The following is a 20,334-nucleotide window of genomic DNA, read 5'->3' as shown; positions in this document are numbered from 1 at the left end:
CATGACCACAGATGTCAGTGCGACGGGTCTATAGTCATTCAGACCTGTGATGGCGGGCTTCTTGGCTACTGGAACGATGGTGGAGCTCTTGAAGCACGAGGGCACCTCACACAGCTCCAGAGAACGGTTGAAGATCCGTGCAAAGGTGGGCGCCAGCTGCTCAGCGCAGACTTTCAAGCAGGAAGGTGACACGCCGTCTGGGCCCGGTGCCTTCCTGGTCTTTTGTCTCCGGAACATCTGGCGCACTTCCTCCTCGCGGACCTGGAGTGCGGGCGCGGCCTCTGCAAGAGAGTGAGTGGGTGACAACGATGATAGAGGTGTGGAGAGAGCAGTTGTGGGCAGAGGTGAGTATGTAGATTGTGTTGCAGGAGGTCCCGTTGTGTGGGAGGACCGATCAAACCTGCAGAAGAACTTGTTTAGCTGGTTAGCAAGTCTTGGGCTCTCTAAAGGACGGGTGGTTCGTTTCTTGTAGCCCGTGATGCTCTGCAGACCTTTCCACACCGTTGAGGGATCAGGATTGGCAGAGAGGTGTCTCTTCAGGTTCTCCCCGTAACACCTCCTGGCTTTCCTGACCTCTTGGTTCAGCGCGTTTCTGGTCTGCCTGAACAGCTCGTGGTCGCCACTCCTGTAGGCCTCCTCCTTGACTTTGCGCAGCCTCCTGAGGTTCGGTGTAAACCAAGGTTTGTCGTTGTTGTACGTGCAGAAGGTCTTAGTCTGCACACACAGATCCTCACAAAAACTGATGTATGATGTGACAGTGTCAGTGAGTTCATGCAAGTCTGAAGTTGCAGCTTCGAAAGCTCCCCAATCGGTGCAGTCAAAGCAGGCTTGGAGGTCCTGCCTTGACTCCACTGTCCACTTCCTCACAGTCCTCACCACAGGCTTAGAAGTTTTTAGTTTCTGCCTGTAGGCCGGGATCAGATGAATTAGACAGTGGTCCGATAGTCCTAAAGCTGCACGAGCCGCAGAGTGGTATGCATCCTTGATCACGGTGTAGCAGTGGTCCAGAGTCTGTGCCCCTCTGGTGGGACACGTTACGTGCTGTCTGTATCTGGGGAGTTCGTGTGCGAGGTTCGCCCTGTTGAGATCACCTAGAACAATGATTAGTGAATTTGGTAGAAGTTTCTCCATGTCTGTTACCTGGTCAGCCAGCATCTGCGTGGCTTCACTCGGACGTGCGTGTGGTGGAATGTAAACAGCCGCCATGACAATCGAGGAGAACTCCCGTGGTGAATAGAACGGCCGGCAGTTTATGAAAAGTGTTTCTAGGAGAGGGCTGCAAAACTCTTTCAACACCGTGACTTCAGTACACCAACGTTCATTAATGTAGAAACAGACACCACCTCCCTTTGATTTTCCGGAGAGCTCCGCGCTGCGATCTGCTCGCACTAGCTTGAACCCGGCTAGCTCCACGGCGTGGTGGGGGGTTCGTTCGCTAAGCCACGTTTCCACAAAGCACAGCGCGGCGGATCCGCTGAAGTCCGTGTTCCTTGAAGTGAGGAGCAGCAGTTCATCCATCTTGTTCGCCAGGGAGCGGACATTCGCCAGATGAATTGACGGTAGGGCAGAACGGAACCCTTTCTGCCTCAGCCTTACGAGTGCGCCGGCTCGCTTACCGCGCCGCCGTCGTCGCGCTAGCTTGTACGCTAGCTTGTACAGCACCGCCGCTCCGGCTAGAATCTCCGACAAACAGTCTGAATCGGAGAGAACAGGAGAGAAAGTACCAGAAGAAGTCTGTCCGATGTTTAACAGAGCTTCTCTGGTAAAAGTGATCCGGGATGGGCAGCAAAGGACACAGAAAACACACAAAATAAGACAAATAAACAGAGAGCGACTCACCGTGGCTGCCATCCGCGGCGCCATCATTATAGCTCTCCCGAATGGGGGGGGGCGGAGGCTGATCGGATGTCAAACGCTGCGTGTTCGCTTATCTTCCGGGGGGGTGTTAATGGGACGTCAAACGCTTTGTGTGGCGGGCTCCATCTAGTGTGGAAACTGAGAAGCTGAGCTCAAGCTTCTTGTGCGGGCCATATTCAATTATGTTTTCAGAATTTGCTGCGGGCCAATAAAAACTGGACCGTTAGTTTGGACACCCCTAATTTAGAGCAAAGAACTGTGTAGTCTGCCTGATGCCATTGCCTTTGGTCTTTTCTGTTCCACATGTAGAGTTATGTAGCTTGTTAAGTCAACCATAATATCGGATCGGATCGGTATCGGGTATCGACCGATACGCAAAGCCACGGCATCGGTATCGGTATCGGAACTGAAAAAGTCGGATCGGTGCATCTCTAGTATCGACTGTAAACTTGTGTGGAAAACTGTCATTGTCCAAAGGAAGGCTGTCTAGCAACAGTGACCAGCAGACAAATTCAACAAGGTAATTTGATTAAACCATAACCCGGATTCGAAGCGACCACTACACGATCATGGCGTGTATGCAGTAGCGTTAAAATAGTAATCACTATTGCCCATGATCGTATAGTGGTTAGTACTCTGCGTTGTGGCCGCAGTAACCTCAGTTCAAATCTGGCTCATGGCATATTCAAATTACTTTGAAGAATTTCTCCCTTGTTCACTATTGCTAAACTGCCATCTTTTGGACAATGACGATTTTCCACACAAGTTTACGGTCAATAGCCGTAACTTTTAGGGCGAGTGGTGCAATGGATAAAGCATCATGGCATATTCAAATAATGTCATCCATTTTTTTTTTTTCATTTTTGCAAAAGTGTTACAAGCTTACAAGCCACATATTCCCGTGGGGCTCGTGGAGCAATGGGTAACGCATCTGTCTACAGATCAGAAGATTCCAGGACTCCTGGCCAGCTCAAATGCCATTTTGTGGTCAACATTAGCTATGTGTAGTTTATGTGAACTTTTGGGTTGAAGTAACTCACAGACACTGTCGACAAATAGTCTTTCCAATTTTGTCTCATCTCAAGTCTTAGGGATCATCGGATCTGCGTAGGTATTGGATAGTTCCACCAACATTTTAATATCAACATTCTTTCATGGTCTGCCTGGGTGCCGTGGCTGAAGATCCTAGAGAAAAGACTGTTAGGGTTTGCAGAATATCTTCAACGTATGATTATGTTGGAATATAACCTGTAATAATTTAACTAGTTTGTCCTGTCTAGACAAAATTAGTTTACCAAAGTGCTAAGATCATTTCAACTTATTGACTAGCTGCAGAGGAAGCAATCAAAGTTGCTTTGTTTACAGAACGTCGTAAAAGGTCCCCTGCTATGCTTTGATCAGCAGGGACCGGCTGCTTCACCCCAACCTGTGTATTCCCAAACCCCCACTTGCAACCCCACTTTGTTTCTCTCAATAAATAAGCGCCTGACGAGGCCTGAGTCAGATTTTCATTCGACTATCGCTGAGAGCACAGCGACGAGTGAACTCTCCGCCTGCAGGTGTCTAAAACGACTAACTTGTCTCCAGTGTGGTCCTTGCAAAATAAGTTAGAGTGAACACCACCCTAACATTTTTGGTGCCGAAACCCGGGACCCTCATACCCGCCATCTGGCTGACGGAGGAGGACGTGCTGCATTGTCGACAAGCCAGCGTCCTTTATGGGGACCTGGAAAAGAAAGTCCTGGGAAGAGAATTTCTTCGCTGGGCCAGCATCTTAGGTCTGCCTTCGTCTGTCAGAGGTGGTTTGACGGGGTCCCACATTGCAGCGGACCGAGGAGACAAGTAAGTCATGGAAAAAGCGCAGATACGGCTTAGGTTTGTCCGAGTTATGAGATACGGCTTTGGTTTGTCCGAGCTATGAGATACGGCTTTGGTTTGTCCTAGCTATGAGATACGGCTTTGGTTTGTCCGAGCTATGAGATACGGCTTTGGTTTGTCCTAGCTATGAGATGCGGCTTTGGTTTGTCCGAGCTATGAGATACGGCTTTGGTGTTTCCAAGCTATGAAACAGCTGGGGTTCTAGTCCCAGTGGAAGGAACGGGCTAAGAAAAAGAACAGAGCTTCTTTTTCTTAAGTGAAGAAGGGCGTGGATTCTTTTTTTTGTCCGTTGTTCCAAGCTGTTTGCATGAATGTTGTGTGGTTGAGAGAGTGCGACTGGTAGGATAAACTGACTGCAAAGAGAATTTGGTGGAAGGTCAATTTAAACCTGCATTAGAGACCAACAAGGCGGCAGGCCGCCATTCAATCCAAACTCCAGCTCAAATTTGGACTGTTGGAACTGTGGGAAACGGGGCCACTTGGCGAGAGCGTGTCGTCGTGCAATACAATATCAATCAAAGGGTGGAGGAAGAGGCAGAGGAAAAGCCAAATTTTCAACATGTCAAGCTTCCCCCCCCCTTTTTTGACCGCTCATGCTAATACAGAGATATTGTATGCTACATTTGATAGAAATTATTGATTGGTTGTGTTGTAAGATTATACGATCTTCTATATGCAAGCTGAATCTGAGAGATTGAGTTCTTTAAATTTGAAAACAAAGAAAAAGCTTAATTTAATTAATTTGCCAGCCGTTTTTATTGTATTGAGTTTTTTTTGGGATTAGTGGATTGTTCTATCAGGAACCTTGAATTGAAAATGGTATGTGAATGTTGTGTGGAGTGCTTGGATGAATTGGGACCAATGTGATGGAAAGACTCCTTTTTGGAGACTGTGTGAGAGATGCAAATGAGCATTGATGACTGAATGCCCGACTGAAGGGAAAATACAGGTTGAATGGTTGAAGTTGTTGGAGACTGCTATGGGCAAGTAGTTGAGCGACTTTGAAGGGAGAACTATTTTGAGTAAGTTAGATGCTAGGAAGGGAAATAAAAAACCCGAGCAAATACAAACGAAAGAAAAATAAAGGTTGCTTTTGACAGGAGTTGCAAAGAACAGACGAAGAACAGTCCTTGACCCGGCATTTGCGTTTGGCGGTCGTTGATGTGGTTCCCAGACCTGTGTCTTGTGGTTTGTCATTTGTAACGTTTGGCTGTTGTGATCCTCCCAAACAGACATAAGTGATTTGTGCTTTTGTTGTATGTTGTAATTGGTTAGTGGGAGGACTGCTGGAGCTTGCTCCTTCGGTGTCTCACCTGTGCCTTCCTGCCTTCCATTGTCTCCACTTAGACTGGACTGTGGAGGGGGGAGTGTGGTATTGTGGTGTGAAAAGGGTGTAGGAGCCGGCTCCTGTGGTGATTGATATTGTAATTTGATTGTGGGGGAGACTGATGTAGGTGTGGGGCTCTGGACTCTGCGGGTAGCTGTTTGCTGGATTGGCGCGAGTGGGGGACGGCGGCATTGATTGTCCCAGTACTGGCCAGGCTGGGATAAATCAGTATGAAAATGCTGGGCCCCCCCCTCTTGCTTCCCTTGCTGTGGCTGCGCGCGAAGTAGGGTCGTACCCACTCCAGGGGTGTGCTGAGTGCGTGGTGGCAAGTGATATTGAAGCAGGGTGATGCCTAGGGAAGGTGTGACAATAGTTGCACGAAGGATAAAAGGCACTGAGGAAAGAAAAAAGAAAAAGAAAAAGTATAACCAACACGTCAAAATAGAGGATGACGTCTGCGCAGCGTTCTTTGTTGGTATTGTTTGTGAGCTGTGTCTCTGCTGTTTTTGTGTTGTCTGTGTGTTGTGTTATGTGTTAAAAGAATGAAATTCGCTAATATAGGTGCACTAAAGAATTTATTTATCTGTAGTCTATCTGATTTTCACCGCAAAACAAAACCGATTTTGTTAAGATAGGAAGGAAAAATAAAAAAGAGCGAGCAATTTGTTTATGGGCAGTAACTGGTCCACGCTCCTTTAGTGCCTAGCCTTGGTTAGACAAAATTTGAGAGATGGAAAGAACTTGCTTTCTGGAATTAGATGATGTACAATTATGAAATACCGACATTTCAAAGCTAAATTTAAAATTTGAGAATAAGAGAGCGATTGAGTTTGTTAAAGTTATGGAACTACAACAGTTAACTATTATATTATTTTACCAGCAGTTATTTTGTTTATTTTGTTTATTTATTTTTTTATTCGATTGGTGGATTGGGTTGTCACGTTGAGAAAGGAAAGGAAACGATACAAATGGGCAGCTGTATTGAGCCATGGTGTTGTCACGTGCCGTTGACACCTGGCTCAACAGGGGGGATGGAAGGGCAGTTCAGTCAGCTTTATACAACATATGAATTTGATTCATATTCAAAACGTTTATGAAAAATTTTGTAGAGCTTGTTTAACATGTGCTTAACACGATCCACAGGGTTATAATGCCTGGTCATAATAGATGCATTCTAAAAATGGATTGAATTGGCTTCAAAATAAACATTGAAGGCCTTAACAGTGGCAAAAACGTTATGTAAAGAAATAATAGTTTGTCAACAACTGCTGTAGATGTTAAAGAATGGAATCAATATCTCGAAAATGAATGTGGATAGGTTGTTTACTGATTGTGAAATGTGCGACAAAGTGTTCTATATAATATCCGTTGAATGGAAGAAAAAGAAAAGAAACCATTGCTTTTAGAGAATGTAGTCAACCAAAATTATATATGTACCGACATGCCAAGATCTGGGAAAAAGCTGGAAGAAATAAAAACATAATGTCTTTAAATTTGGGAGGCGACGTGATCACAATTGAAGATAAGATCCCTCTCGCCTGTAAGAGTGGTACAAATTGAGATGAATAGGATTTGATGATTACTCAGGGGCACCATTGACGTCAAATGGTTCAATGGAGAAGGCCCGTTTCCTGTGGCTGGACAAGACAGGACCATCTAGTCCAGCTGGGATGGGTATGATAATGTGTCAGAGACACCTTTCTGGGCCTTTTCGCTCCCCAACGACGCTATTGACACATTACGTGAATGTGTCAAAACGGTGGGGGAGTAGAATGATTTAATCTACTGTAAGATTCAATGTTTTGTCAAACGTAATTGTTTGTGGAGTCTTAACAGGGCACGTAAGAATTCAGCACACAGTGATGGGAGGAGCGGAAGAAACATCTCGAATGAGCCCATCTCGCATGCTGTCCGGCTGGCCGGCAAAGGAGATACGTGGTATCATCTGTCCCAGTGCGCCCCGGTGAAGGTTTCCTGCCAGGAACCAGATCCGCCATCATCAGCGTCCCCGCCCCCGGTACAAACAGAGGCAGAATAATCCTCTTCCCCCTTGGTGGCCAGGTAGTCCACCCTGAGCCACTGAAGACAACGACCACGCAGCAGACATTCCCGAGTTCTCCCCGGACGGAGCAGATCTGCGAAGGGGGTGAGAATCGTGCTCACCCTCCGCCAGTGGGCGTGCCAAGCCCCCAACGACTGAACAATCGCGAGCAATTTTTATCTTGATTGATAACAGTCTGGTCGCCTAAGGCAGAGGGACCGTGTAACTCTTTTCCTGCACATAATCTGGCCGCAGGTTTTTTGAGTTGCACATACTTTGGACTGGAGTATTGTGGGAAAACCTCACCTTCACTGGAAGTTATTGCTTTCATTGTATTTTCTTACTTGCGTTTGATTGATCGAGGTTGACATAATCATATGATAAAACAGGAGGGATATGTTAGGGTTTGCAGAATATCTTCATCGTATGATTATGTTGGAATATAACCTGTAATAATTTAACTAGTTTGTCCTGTCTAGACAAAATTAGTTTACCAAAGTGCTAAGATCATTTCAACTTATTGACTAGCTGCAGAGGAAGCAATCAAAGTTGCTTTGTTTACAGAACGTCGTAAAAGGTCCCCTGCTATGCTTTGATCAGCAGGGACCGGCTGCTTCACCCCAACCTGTGTATTCCCAAAGCCCCACTTGCAACCCCACTTTGTTTCTCTCAATAAATAAGCGCCTGACGAGGCCTGAGTCAGATTTTCATTCGACTATCGCTGAGAGCACAGCGACGAGTGAACTCTCCGCCTGCAGGTGTCTAAAACGACTAACTTGTCTCCAGTGTGGTCCTTGCAAAATAAGTTAGAGTGAACACCACCCTAACAAAGACCCTAAACATGCAACTGCATATTGGCCATAATATAGCATTGAGGCGGCTGCAACCCCAGTTTGAATCTGGTTAATAGCAGAATAAACTTGTTACAGTTAGTTTTTATTCACCCTAAACAGTCTTACGCTGGACCATGACAAATTTACATACACACAAGCTTACAGAAAATGACAACTTCCCGTGGGGCTAGTGGCTCGTTCCTTGCTCTGAACGGACAGCCAAAACGATTCCTAACACTTGCTAATTAAGTCCTAACCAATTCCTGTGTGTAGTAGGGGGGGGGGGGCAAAGGAACCAATCAGATGGCCCGAATCCATGCATGGCCGATGACGGCAGTAATCAACACAGTGATATTTGAGAAGTGAAATGAAGTTTATAGGATTTGCAGACAGTGTGCAATCATTATTTAAACAAAAGTAGGCAGGTGCATACATTTGGAAACCCCATCAGAAAAATGACATCAATATTTAGTAGTTCCTCCTTTTGCAGAAATATCAGCCTCTAAACCAGTGGTTCTTAACCTGGATTAGGTCAAACTCTATGAGTTCGGTGAGTCGGTCTCAGGGGTTCAGCAGAGCCGAACACACCTCCATCCATCCATCTTCTTCCGCTTATCCGGGGTCGGGTCGCAGGGGCAGCAGCTTCAGGAGGGACTCCCAGACTTCCCTCTCCCCAGCCACTTCATCTAGCTCATCCCGGGGGATCCCAAGGCGTTCCCAGGCCAGCTGAGAGACATAGTCTCTCCAGCGCGTCCTGGGTCGTCCCCGGGGTCTCCTACCGGTGGGACATGCCCGGAACACCTACCCAGGGAGGCGTCCAGGAGGCATCCTGATAAGATGCCCGAGCCACCTCATCTGGCTCCTCTCAACGTGGAGGAGCATCGACTCTACTCCGAGTCTCTCCCGGATGACCGAACTTCTCACCCTATCTCTAAGGGAGAGCCCGGACATCCTGCGGAGAAAACTCATTTCGGCCGCTTGTATCCGAACACACCTGATTTATAAATCCGTGATAACGCATATCTGAACTGGTCTCGCAAAGGCAACAGCAGAAGTCCTACTGATTTGCTGGCATGTCATTTTTCGTGAATTCATGCATTGTGTTGGTTTTATTCTTTCAACAAGGTGGTGTTCATGCACTTCTGCATGAGTTCCGCTCTATTCTTCTGGCCCAACTCTTTCGGCGCAGCCGTTAGGTACATATGATGACCATGGAAAGTTCTTTGTGAATTATCAATCTTTGCCTTTCATGTTCATCGGGACTACACTTTTAATAGGTACCTACACTGTGTATTTGGATAGAGACTGCTGAAAGGGTACACATATGCCTCGTGAACTACATGCATTACTGCGGGTGAAGCGTGAACAAATAAGTCAGCAGACAAGTTTGCCGATTTATTAGTGCCCAGAAGAGAAGCACTTCACAGTTTAACTATTCAATGTCTGCCAGAATGATCAATGTACAGCTGTGGAGCCCTTTCTGCGAGATGCAAAAGAAGGTCCCTCTCCCAGCGCCAAGGTTCTTTATACTACTCTGGGCCGCCTTCCTGCAAGGAGGCGACTCTGCCTAGCCTAGCGGTGGCCAACCCGCGGCTCGCGAGCCGCATGCTTCTCTTTGGCTGGTTTCATGCGGCTCTTTTACGTTCATATCAACATTTGTGTTTATTTTTCGTGCGTATTTGCTTCGCTTGAGTTCAATATGGTATTTTGGTCAAACGCGCATGCGCGTGAGGTGAAATCCCGCAAAGGAGGAGGGACAAACAGAGCGACTGGTTTTGCTGGCTTTTTAATGAATGGCGACTGTGACTACGGGGGCCCATTAGGTCCAGAAAAGCTGACACGACACTTGCCAAAATGGCAAGGAAAAAATGCACAGCTAAACAAATATATGACGATGAACACAGGATGTTTTTAACAGAGTTAAAGTTGTTTTTTGTTGAACGCTATGGCAAGCCATTCTGCCTGATATGTTGGACGTCATTGGCGCATTTAAAATCTTCAAATGGTCAGCGCCACTTCAGCTCACTTCATGCCAATATTGATAAGGACTTTGCAAAAGGGACTGAATTTCGCAAGCACAAGTTTGGAGACTTTGAAAAGTCAGGCAAAAAAAACCAACAGTTTTTCAAAAAAATTACGAAGCACTCAGAGACTGTCACACTTGCATTGTTTCAACTGACTTGGAATATTGCACGAGCTAAAAAGCCATACAATGAAGTGGAGTTCGAAAAAATATGCCTCAGTGACGTTATTGAAATCTTGTCTCCTGAAAATGACAAACTAAAACGAATGGTCTGTCCCGCCACACATAGTAAGTGAAAAAACTTGTGTTTTTGTTTGTGGAATTTGTTGAACTGAGTTTGTCTGTGTGAGACAATGCACACAATGTTCATTGTTGAAAATGTAGTCTTTGGTCTGTGGTTTTAGTACTGTAGGAGTCAATTTGTCATTATCATGTTGGTGCGTGTTTTCATCCCAACAATGAAGGTGCTTTTAGAGTTGGACCGAGCCATTTTTTACTTCATCTGGAAATCCAAGTTGGAGAGACTGAAGAGGGACACCATGAAGAAAGACAAAAAAAAGGGAGTAAAAGGAGTGCCGGACTTAAAGCTCTTCTTAAAGCCTCGGAAGCAGATATGTTGCCCTGCACCTGCGAAGCGCGCTCCTTACACCAAATGCACCTAAAAGCCAAGCAATGACACGATTCTGGATGGACTCATACCTCCGGAAACTAAAGCTAATAACCACCGACCAAAGAATTCCTGTGTCTTTTAACCTGCCACCTTCTTATTCCTTAATCAAGAAGTTTTTGAAGAACTTTAAATTAGAGCAAGAAAATAGTGAAATTTTAACAAATCACAGATGTATGATCTCTGTCTTACAGGAGCGGGAAGCGGTGTGTCCAGTGCGCGGGCTTGCATTCGGCGAGCCCGCAACAGTTTGGCGCAACGTCAACCACCCCGCCCTCTCGAAACAAACTTTGGGACCTGTCATGGATGGTGGCCCATGATGTCCTCCCAGTCAGGTCCGTTATGCACTCTCGGGGCATGTCAGCGCCCTCAACGTGCCCCTGACCTGGCTGTGGCGCCCAGGAGTCAGTGTAGGACCTGCTCTGGTAGTGCAGGGCTGCCGTAGACCTGTGGGCGACCTGCAATTCCCCGCAAGGTAAGCGCAGAATGCAGACCTTGTACTCTATGCGGTGACCCCGTTGAAAATCAAGCAAGAAGACTTTACAAAGCAGTCGCTGACCTTTGCTGCCATCAAAGACGCCATGTGGACTTCCAGTAACTTGCTGGTAAGGAAGCACAGACAGATACCCCCCCCCCCCCAGCCCGTGGCTGTGCTCCAAATGGCTGCAGCAACTCTCACAGCTGCACACGGCAAACCTAGGAGACATCGACCTGGTATTGCAGTACCTCCAGGAACGGTGCACCCCCTCTACTGGTCAAATCAATAGTTCATATGTTAGAAAACCATTTCAATCCGTTCGCTTCATTCTTACAGGATTAAGCAGTCAATTATGACTTGATGGGGTCTGATCTCAATGTAAAATGTTAGGATTTGAGGCTTCCCCACCAAACGGTTTGCAAATAGGTTCATTTCTCGAGGCTTCATGTGCACACAACCCCCCCCCCCCCCTTGCTGGTCAAAAGGAGTAATTTATTCCATTAATGAGAATTACATTCACCTTTATATTTTGCTTCATGTAGCCTGATCAAAATGAATGAAACTTCTCTGTATGTGCATTCACGTGTAACATTGAAGGAGGTGGACGTGTGTTTCAATATGTAAATAAATACCATCGTTGTCTATTAAGAAGTTAAAAGTTGATGAAACACATTTCTTTTTTTGTAGGGATGCCGTGTTTTAACAAGGAAAGACTGATATGCTTATGGATGAAGATGACTTGTACTTGTGATTGTGCTTGTAAACAGTAAAGAGGAGTGCGTGTGCAATTGAGGGGGGTGGTTATTGGTTTTATTCAAAAAATATTTCAATTTTTTTTTTTGCCAAATTACAATAGACTGACATGTGCCCATTCAATGGGAACCACCAGAAATTAAACTGCATTGATAAATGAGGTCCCTCCGTTAGTCGTCACCTTACCGTGGTGGGAGGGTTTGCGCGCCCCAATGATCCTGGAGCCTTGTTGTATGGGGCTTCATGCCCCTGGTCGGGTCACCCATGGCAAACGGATCCTAGGTGAGGGGCCAGACAAAGCACGGCTCTCACAAGCCCCTTATGAAGAAAAACATAATTGGATTTTGTTTTTCCTCACCCGGACGCGGGTTACCGGGGCCCCCCCTCTGGAGCCAGGCCTGGAGGTGGGGCTTGAAGGCGAGTGTCTGGTGGCCGGGCCTTCGCCCATGGGGCCCGGCCGGGCACAGCCCGAAAAGGAAACATGGGTCACCCTTCCCATGGGCTCACCACCTGTGGGAGGGACCAAAGGGGTCGGGTGCAGTGTAAGCTGGGCGGCGGCCAAGGGCAGGGACCTTGGCAGACCGATCCCTGGCTGCAGAAGCTGGCTCTTGGAACATGGAATGTCACCTCTCTGGCTGTAAAGGAGCCCGAGCTGGTGTGCGAGGCAGAGAGGTTCCGACAAGACATGGTCAGACTTGCCTCCACACCCATTTGGGTTCCGGTATAAGTTGGCCCTGGATTCTCTTCCACTCTGGAGTTGCTCACAGTGAGAGCAGGTGTGGGTATACTTATTGCTGGGCGCCTGAACATTGGATTTTACCCCGGTCAACGAGAGACAACCCTAACCTTAACCCTCCGCCTTCGGGTGGGGGGATGGTTCTTGACTGTTGTTTGTGTCTATGCACCAAACGGCAGCTCAGAGTACCCACCCTTTTTGGAGTCCTTGGAAGAAGTGCTGGAGAGCGTCTGGGGACTCTATCGTTTTACTGGGTGACTTCAATGCTCACGTGGGTAATGACAGTGAAACCTGGAAGAGCGTGATTGGGAGGAACGCCCCCCCCCCCCCGATCTGAACCCAAGCAGTGTTCTATTATTGGACTTCTGTTCTTGACACAGATTGTCAATACTGAACATCATTTTCAAACATAAGGGTGTCCATGTGTGCACTCTGCAACAGGACACCCTAGGCCACAGTTCAATGATCGACTTTGTAGTCATGTCATCGGATTTGCGGCCGTATATTTTGGAAAGGGGCGGAGCTGTCAACTGATCACCACCTGGGGGTGGTTTGGCTCCGACGGTGGGGGAAGATGCCGGTCCGACCTGGCAGGCCCAAACGTATAATGAGGGTCTGCTGGGAACGTCTGGCAGAATCCCCTGTCAGGAAGAACTTCAACTCCCACCTCCGGCAGAGCTTTTCCCACGTTCCGGAGGAGGCGGGGGACATTGAGTCTGAGTGGACCATGTTCCGTGCATCTATTGTTGAGGCAGCCGACCGGAGCTGTGGCCGTAGGGTGGTTGGTGCCTGTCGTGGCGGCAATCCCCGAACCCGCTGGTTGACACCGGCGTTAAGGCATGCCGTCAAGCTGAAGAAGGAGTCCTATCAGGCCTTTTTGGCCTGCGGGACTCTGGAGGCAGCTGGCAGGTACCGGATGGCAAAAACTCGGGCGTGGAGGAGTTTGGCGAGGCCATAGAGAACGACTTCCGGGACTTCGAGGAAATTCTGGTCCACCATCCGGCGTCTCAGGAGGGGGAAGCAGTGCACCGTCAACACTGTTTACAATGGAGATGGCGTGCTGCTGACCTCGATTCGGGACGTCGTGAGTCGGTGGGGAGAGTATTTCGAAGACCTCCTCAATTCCACCGACACGCCTTCCATTGTGGAAGCCGGTGTCAAACGGGCACTTTTTATCGAAGTGCCTCCGGCTCCCCGGTTACAGGTTCAATAAGCCGAGGGAGAAGGGACTCGTCCGTAGCTGACCACCCGAGTTAAATTAATTCTACCAGAATCAATCTAATTTCTTTACGACGCCAACCCCTTTCAAGTCATCCGACGCGCGAGCCGAGTAACTCAATTCGATGTGAGTCGTCAAAATGACCGCGCCGTAATGATGGCTCCCTTCGGTTGTTTGATGCTGGTATTACGTTACGGATATTTTTAAGATGCCTTTGTTAAGACCTCAAGGATTTGTTAATTTACTAGAGCGCCCTCGCCCTAGCTGAGCTCAAGATAACTACTTCGAACCAGATCTGACAATTCCTGATGTTAAGGATTAAAGCTGTCTTCACTTTAAAAAGAATTGAACGGATTTAAAGAATGACTATGATAGGGAAATAAAGACATTTTAAAGTTGTAATTACCGCATATAAAACCATGCTCGACATAGTTAATACGAAATAATCGATACCAAATTAAGGTTTAAGAGATTTAATGAATAAGCCAGAAAAAGAATTACAAGTCGAAAAAACTAAATAACAAGACTCACCCACACAGAACAAGAAAGGAGACTAAAGGTCTAAAATCCTATTTGGTTGAACAAGTCGAGTGATCGGCTCTGCTTTGTTCCAAAATCCGAATTCTGTTTAAAAAAGAGGCCCGGGGCGGCTTTTTCCTCTGCCTTCCTCGAAGCTCAAAATTTGAAAAAAGTCCAATTCGAAGACTCTGGAAATTCATTTTAGTAGATTTTGGTTCAATCTCAAAAAGAATGCAAAATCCATCTTTGTTCTTTTACTCCGGGCAGCGTCACGGCCATCGCCCTGACTAGGAAGAAGCGCGCCCGCTCTGTGTCCGGGCAACCTATTTATAGGCTTCTGGCATTACCTCATCGGAATTACCTCACCGGTACGTGAGGTGGCCTTTCTGGAAGTTTCTGGAAGTTTCTGGAAGCTTCGAGAATGTTCCTTAGCTGATCCCTGTCCAGGCCAGCTGGAAACCACTGGTTGTCTTGGCAACCTTGCTTCAAGCAGCAATCACCGGAAACAGATGTTTCCTGTTTTGCTCGTTCTTTACTTTTAGTATTAGCCCTTAATGTCTCCTCTCAACTTAATACATTCAGGTATGGATGGAACACCAATGTTAAATACAGGTTGGACAAAACATTGCAACATGAATCACATATATCTTGTCTAATAAAGATCAATCTCAACACATAATAGTACTTAACACAATAATGGGTTCCTCCAACTTAAACACATATATTGATATTGCTCAAGCTGTTGCATCTTAAAATTATGGCATAGCAAACTCATATTCCAAAATTGTGCATTGCTACGTGTTTGAGCAGGTCGTGTCCTCCCAATTGCTAACAGTTTAATTTATTAGATTTGTTAATTTCCATCAGGTCACCCCTATGTCAAGCTTTAACACCATCTCCTGGGGAAACTTTGAACTTCTACATGTTTTGGGATAGCCAATGTGCCTGGGCCAAATTCAATACCTAATTTTACACCATCTCGTACCACCATGTCACTTGACACAGGGCCTGGAGACTCTGAGGTGGACTCTCCAATCTCTGGGGTCGAACTCACTGAGGTAATTTAAAAACTCCTCGGGGGCAAGGCCCCGGGGATAGATCAAAGTCAAAAAGTCCAAGTCAAAGTCAGCTTTATTGTCAATCTCTCCACATGTCACAACACACAAAGAGACCGAAATTACGTTTTCTGTATCCCACGGTGACGAGACATAGTACACGATAGACATACAAGTAAGTGACACAATATAAAAGCAAGAAGGCAAAAATTCAAACAATAAATAGTATGAGTGATGAATAAATAATAAATAAACAGATAACACGATAAATAAGAGGAGCAAAACGGAGCCAGCAAGCATAGCGCAAAAGTACAGGACGCTACGCAGAACGGGGAAGCGAGTTCAGGATCCTAACAGCCTGGAGTATGAAGCTGTTGTTGAGTCTGGTGGTGCGGGAGCGCAGGGTCCTGTACCTCTTCCCAGAGCGCAGAAGATCGAACAAAGAGTGAGCGGGGTGACTCACATCACTCACAATCGCGGTGGCCTTGCGGGTGAGATGGGAGATGTAAATGTCTTTCAAAGAGGGGAGTGAAGCACCAATGATCTTACCAGCCGTGTTCACTATGCGCTGCAGGGCCTTCAAGTTGTAGTCAGTGCAGCTGCCACCCCAAACAGCAATACAGCTGGAGAGGACGCTCTCAATAGTGCCACGGTAAAACATAGTCATGACGGCCGGAGGAGCGCTCGCTCGCCTGAGTTTCCGCAGGAAGTACAGGCGGCGCTGGGCCTTCTTTGCCAGTGATGCGGTGTTGGTGGACCAGGAGAGATCCTCACTGATGTGCACCCCCAGGAACCTGGCGCTCCCCACTCTCTCCACCACAGCACCGTCGATGGTCAGCGGCAGGTGTTGGGTGTGACCCTTCCGGAAGTCAACAACAATCTCCTTGGTCTTGTCGACGTTCAGCAGGAGGTTGTTGTCCCTGCACCACGTGGTCAGAAGGTCAACCTCCAGCCTGTACTGAGTCTCGTCTCCCTTGGTGATGAGACCCACCAGAGTCGTGTCGTCAGCAAACTTCACTATGCGGTTGTCGCTGTAGGTTGCAGCGCAGTCATGCGTCAGGAGGGTGAAGAGCAGCGGACTGAGCACGCAGCCTTGGGGGGCCCCCGTGCTCAGCGTGATGCTGGCGGAGATTTTGTCGCCCACACGTACCACCTGTGGCCTCTGACAGAGGAAGTCCAGTAGCCAGTTGCAGAGGTAGGTACTGAGGCCCAGCTTGTCAAGTTTGCTGATGAGACGTTGTGGCACAATGGTGTTGAAGGCAGAACTGAAGTCCACAAACAGCAATCTCACATACGAGTCCCTCCTCTCCAGGTGGGTGAGGGCCGAGTGGAGGGCAGAGCAGATGGCATCCTCAGAGGACCTCTCGGTACGCAAACTGGAAGGGGTCAATGGTGGGGGGGAGAACGGAACGGATGTGCTCCATGACAAGCCGCTCAAAGCACTTCATGATGATGGGCGTAAGTGCCACGGGGCGGTAGTCATTGAAGCAGGACGGAGCAGGTTTCTTCGGCACAGGTACAATGGTGGCAGCTTTGAAACACGACGGGACGATGGCCCGCTGCAGGGAAGTGTTAAAGATGTCTGTGAAGACATCCGTCAGCTCACCAGTGCAGTCCTCGACCCGGGATGTTGTCAGGGCCCGCCGCCTTACGGATGTTGATAGCGGCAAGCGCCCTCCTCACGCTGTCGGCGGAGAGGCACAGGGGCAGCTCGCGTGAAGGGGGAGTGGCCTTCAACGGGGAAGTGCTGTTCTGAGCGTCGAAGCGAGCAAAGAAGCGGTTAAGGTCATTGAGCAGACGGACGTCCCCTTCACAGCTCTGCGGTGCGGGCTTGTAGTCCGTGATGGTCTGAATGCCTTGCCAAAGGCTCCGTGCGTCCCTGCTGTCCTTGAAGTGGGCGGTAATTTTGCAAGAGAACGCCCTCTTTGCTTCCTTGATGCCCCGGGACAGGTCGGCCCTCGCAGTCCTCAAGCCAGCCTCATCCCCCGCTCTAAAGGCTTTATCCCTGGCCCTCAGCAGCCTGAAGACAGCCCCCGTCAGCCATGGCTTCCGGTTAGCCCGAGTGACGATGGACTTTGAGTGAGTCACATCATCAATGCACTTCCTGATGTAGAAGGAAACAGAGTCAGTATACTCCTCAATGTCTGTCCGATCGTCGCAAGTGGCAGCCCTCCTAAACATGTCCCAGTCAGTAGAGCCAAAGCAGTCACGAAGCGCATCAGAGGCACTCTCAGGCCACACCCGTACCCGGTTTCGAACCGGTCTGGATGCTCTCACCATTTGTCTGTATGCGGGCAAAAGCATAACAGTTATATGGTCAGAAAGGCCAAGATGGGGGAGGGGGCGGCTTTGAAAGCTCCTTTATGCGAAGAGTAGACTAGGTCCAGGAAGCTGTCGCCACGCGTAGGAAAATTAACATGCTGGTGAAGCCACGGAAAAACAGACTTCAGATTAGCATGATTAAAATCCCCAGCGAAGATGGTGAAACTGTCAGGGTGCGCTGTCTGTTGTTCACTGACAGCCTGGTACAGTTCACTAAGGGCCGCGATCCTGTCGCCTTCGATGTTGGAAGGCGGGATGTAAACCGCGACCAGCAGAATCGCGGTAAATTCCCTTGGCAGGTAAAAAGGACGGCACTTAACGATCACAAACTCTTGCCAGTGGCGAGCAGTGCTTGCATACCACTACAGAGTCCCGGCACCATTCGTCACGGATGTAGACGCATATTCCACGTCCACGAGATTTTCCCCCTTGTACAATGGCCCGGTCCGCCCGATAGCACGCTAGCCGCTAGATGAGATCCGCCCAGAGTTTTTAAAGGCTCTGGATGTTGTGGGACTGTCATGGCTGTCACGCCTCTACAGCACTGCGTGGACATTAAGGACGGTGCCTCTGGATTGACAGACAGGGGTGGTGGTTCCCCTCTTTAAGAAGGGGGACCGGAGGGTGAGTTCCAACCATAGGGGAATCACATTCCGCAGCCTCCCTGGTAAGGTCTATTCAGGGGTGCTAGAGAGGATGGTCCGTCGGGAGGTCGAACCTCGGATTCAGGAGGAGCAGTGTGGCTTTCGTCCTGGCCGTGGAAGAGTGGACAAGCTCTACACCCTCGGCAGGATCCTCGAGGGGGCATGGGAGTTCGCCCAACCAGTCCACATGTGTTTTGTGGACTTGGAGAGGGCGTTCGACCGTGTCCCTCGGGAAGTTCTGTAGAGGGTGCTTCGGGAGTACGGAGTGCTGAGACAACTGATAAGGGCGGTTTGGTCCCTGTATCACCGATGCCAGAGTTTGGTCTGCATTTCCGGCAGTAAGTCGGATTTGTTCCCAGTGAGGGTTGGACTCCGCCAAGTCTGCCCTTTGTCACCGATTCTGTTCATAACTTTTATGGACAGAATTTCTAGACGCAGCCGATGCGTTGAGCGTGTCCGGTTTGGGGACCTCCGTATTGTGTCTCTCCTTTTTGCAGACAACGTGATTCTATTGGCTTCTTCAAGCCGTGATCTCCAGCTCTCACTGGGGCGGTTCGCAGCCGAGTGTGAAGCGGTCGGGATGAGGGTCAGCACCTCCATATCCGAGGCCATGGTCCTTGGTCGGAAAAGCGTGGGATGCCCTCTTCGGATCGGGTATGAGATCCTGCCCTAAGTGGAGGAGTTCAAGTATCTTGGGGTCTTGTTCCCGAGTGAGGGCAGGATGGAGCGCGAGATCGACAGGCGGATCGGTACAGCGTCTGCAGTAATGCGGACTCTGTACCGGTCCGTCGTGGTGAAGAGAGAGCTGAGCCAAAAGGCAAAATTTACCGGTCGATCTACGCTCCTACCCTCACCTATGGTCACAAGCTCTGGGTCGTGACCGAAAGAACGAGATCCCGGATACAAGCGGCCGAAATGAGTTCCCTCCGCAGGGTGTCCGGGCTCTCCCTGAGAGATAAGGTGAGAAGCTCGGTCATCCGGGAGGGACTCGGAGTAGAGCCGCTGCTCCTCCACGTTGAGAGGAGCCAGATGAGGTGGCTCGGGCAGCTCACCAGGATGCCTCCTGGACGCCTCCCTGGGGAAGTGTTCCGGGCATATCCCACCAGTAGGAGACCTCGCGGCCGACCCAGGACGTGCTGGAGAGACTATGTCTCTCGGCTGGCCTGGGAACGCCTTGGGATCCCCCTGGTTGAGCTGGATGAAGTGGCTGGGGAGAGGGAAGTATGGGAGTCCCTCCTAAAGCTGCTGCCCCCACGACCCGACCCGGATAAGCCGAATAGAATGAATAAATAGATGGATGATAAACGAGGGATTGTCTGTCTGCACTCGGCGTAATTTCTCTGTTGATGTGTACATGATCACATATGTGTCGGTATGAATTATGTGAACGTATGACTGTTGCACGGAGTATAATATAGGCGGCTATCCGTGGTGATATTGATATTTTAACAAAGAAAGAACGCTCCGCTTTCGCAGAGCATCAACAAACTGAGATATACTCTTATTGTTCCTCTCCACGGAAATCTTCAGTAAAAGGCGAAAGATTTATTCCATCTGTAGAGAAACGAGTGATCTGATAATCTGGGTCAAAACGGGCCACCCCACTGCTGGTCTCACCAAATTCACAGGCGGTCTCATATTCAAATGGCAGCATCATTCCTTCTAATACGAACAATAGACGTTGATAGAGTTACTATACTTAGAAGGACTCAACCTAAATAGAAGGTTTAAACGAGTATTTTGTGTTCCTTAATGTCTCACTTACTTTAAACCTTGTTGGCGCACAGGATTGTAGGTACTGGATCGAACACTGACGGCGCTCGTTCTTTCAAGCAGCGATCGGGCGTCTATTTTGAGTATTGAAGGTAAAAACAGTTGTATGTCTTGGTACGTGTACTTTTGGTAAGAGAGAACAGGAAATGATCCCATCTCTGTGTTTTATTTGAAAATGTGTAATTTCATTATTTTATTCAACACAAATC

At 48.4% G+C, this 20,334-nt stretch overlaps 1 non-coding gene across 1 annotated transcript; it reads right to left on the bottom strand.

Annotated features, from left to right (window-relative positions):
* Window positions 1-19,812: 19,812 nt before the first annotated feature.
* LOC133143285 (U5 spliceosomal RNA) lies at window positions 19,813-19,924 on the bottom strand. Its single transcript, XR_009710401.1, has one exon. It is a non-coding gene; the product is annotated as a U5 spliceosomal RNA (small nuclear RNA).
* Window positions 19,925-20,334: the final 410 nt, after the last annotated feature.

The sequence above is a fragment of the Syngnathus typhle genome, linkage group LG18 (genome assembly GCF_033458585.1).
Source record: "Syngnathus typhle isolate RoL2023-S1 ecotype Sweden linkage group LG18, RoL_Styp_1.0, whole genome shotgun sequence".
NCBI classification, from domain to species: Eukaryota; Metazoa; Chordata; class Actinopteri; order Syngnathiformes; family Syngnathidae; genus Syngnathus; species Syngnathus typhle.
The sequence above is the reverse complement of the archived record's forward strand: the minus strand, read 5'-3'. Positions and strand labels throughout refer to the sequence as shown.